The sequence below is a fragment of the Palaemon carinicauda genome, chromosome 19, assembly GCF_036898095.1.
Source record: "Palaemon carinicauda isolate YSFRI2023 chromosome 19, ASM3689809v2, whole genome shotgun sequence".
Lineage (NCBI taxonomy): Eukaryota > Metazoa > Arthropoda > Malacostraca > Decapoda > Palaemonidae > Palaemon > Palaemon carinicauda.
The window spans coordinates 23,953,926-23,956,425 of record NC_090743.1 but is presented as its reverse complement, the minus strand read 5'-3'; the positions used below and the strand labels follow the sequence as shown (position 1 = coordinate 23,956,425).

The following is a 2,500-nucleotide window of genomic DNA, read 5'->3' as shown; positions in this document are numbered from 1 at the left end:
AGCTGTTTACTGGGAAGGACACTGCTACGGTTGGGAACTACAGTGGGGAGTAAGCAAGATCTTGGGAGCATCTATTCTGATGAAACTGGAACTGAAACCAGACAACTTTACCCTTTAATAGATATGATTTTTATTGCAATCCAAAATAAAAAAACAAAAACAAATTAATCTTAAAATCCTCAATTTATCATTTACAAACACAATGGCAGTTACATTTAGACCTAAATTCGAAGATTAATTAGATCAAACTCTCAACATAAATCCTTGCTTCAAATAAATATCACGGCCTAAAATCCCAGTTCCTTTAATTCAACGCCCAAGGCAATCACGAGCGCGCCTCTCTTTTATAATCTGAATGTCAACCAAATATCATTCCCGCGCGGTAGCCTCTGCACTTGCATGATTCGTTTACGGCCCAGTTTCATTATTTTTTATGAGAAGCTGACACAGCGGCAACAAAATGCCCTTATCTGGCCTGGCCTGAGAGAGAGAGAGAGAGAGAGAGAGAGAGAGAGAGAGAGAGAGAGAGAGAGAGAGAGAGAGAGAGAGAGTCTCCTAAATCTTGATTCAATCTTTATTATTTATATAGCTGAAGACGGAATTAAATTATTAGAATACAAGATATTAAGATGACCTGCATTCAAGACAGATGTTTAGGAAGACCTGCATTAGAGACAGATGTTTAAGAAGACCTGCATTCGAGAGACATTATTAGAATACAAGATAGAGGTTTAAGATGACCTGCATTCAAGACAGATGTTTAGGAAGACCTGCATTAGAGACAGATGTTTAAGAAGACCTGCATTCGAGAGAGAGTATTAGAATACAAGATAGAGGTTTAAGATGACCTGCATTTGAGACAGATGTTTAAGAAGACCTGCATTTGAGACAGATGTTTAAGAAGACCTGCATTAGAAACAGATGTTTAAGAAGACATGCATTCGAGACAAATGTTCAAGAACTGTATTAGAAAGGTTGAAGAATAAATGGATGGGGTCTGAACCCGATGGTGATAATCCAAAACTTTTCACGATCAGAGAATTCCACATCATCTTGGGGTATAACATTCTATACAACCGCATCTGGACATTTCAGCTATTGTATATGCCAATGTATACACATGCATGCACTTGTAAAGTTACAACCTAATGTTTTACATAGGGCGTCAGATGAATAATATGTCCCTAAGAACTATTAATAAGTTCTTCTAGATATTCGGCATTATTAATAAATAATGAAGATTTCAATAATAAAAAATAGTATCATATCTATAAACAACATGAACATGTCTCTCCCTGAAGAAACTGAACAACATTCGCTATGTACCCAGACTTAAAATGCATTGAAGCTCTCGCCAATTAAAGCCTTGACACGTGTGCTTTTAAAAGCACTTCGGTTATAAGTCAATATACATTTTATCACTACAGTTCGGACGGAGCTTCAGAGGCAGACTATGCAACAACACGGAACAGCAGATCTCTGACATATGGAGGCATTCACAAGCATATCTTCTTTATGCAATCCGTTCCTAGCACTGGTCCCAGCACCTTTAGCATTCAACGCCCACTTTACCACGAAGCAAAGATCCGTCTTTACAGTTCATTTCATGTTCCTATGTTTACCGTTTCTTCTGGGTAATGATTCTTAAACGTTAACATTATCTAATTATAAGGTTCGGTTTAAGAAAACAAAGCTCCTTTCCAAACACAACTAGTTAAGTACATGGCCTTATATACGGAAAAATGCTTTATAAGCCAACAAGCAATCTTTTATTACTATTTATCATTAGCACTTATTTAAAATATCATCTGTTACATAAAACACAAAAAAATATGTCCTAAAATAAAAGTAGTCTTTTATAAGTACACAAGCAATCTTTTAAAACTATTTCTCATTAGTGCCTTATTCTAAAATATCATCTGTTGAATAAACACAACACTAAAAACACCACTAAACTGCGAGAAAATCACACATAACTCATGAACTTTCCAGGAAACAAAATCCTTCATTCCAAAGTCTTTAAAAACGCCAGCTCACGCACAGATATACAAAGATGCATAATTAAGAGAACCTGCATGAGTGGATTTTTCCCTCTGACATTTAAATATAAATATGTAAGAATTTCCAGGAATTTCGTGAGAGTCCACACGTGCATAACATGAGCACCAACAAGACAGGAAGACGAACAGTTGTGGAAATAGATGAATAATTTTTTCCCATTCTCTTCATAATTGCTTTTTGTCATTCTTAATCCCCATTGAAGAATTGCATAACCAAAATGAAGGAAGATTTAGATCATGGGCTGCTTACAATATGAGCAGGGCAACTGTGTGGGCATTTATGCAACACTTAGTTAAATAAAATGATTCGACATTTCAGAAGCTTTTATTTTCGAAGATTGAAACAAAGTCTTTAAGTGAACCTTAGATGATAATTTAGAAAAGAAATTTCAGAACAATAATCTTATCAAACACAAAGCAGTCATAAGATGCAATAGTTC

The 2,500-nt window shown here is 35.6% G+C and overlaps 1 protein-coding gene across 14 annotated transcripts in view; it reads right to left on the bottom strand.

Moving 5' to 3' along the window:
- Positions 1 to 2,500, bottom strand: part of LOC137658521 (actin-binding LIM protein 2-like) — a 499,957-nt gene that overhangs the window by 119,966 nt on the left and 377,491 nt on the right. The window lies entirely within an intron of this gene.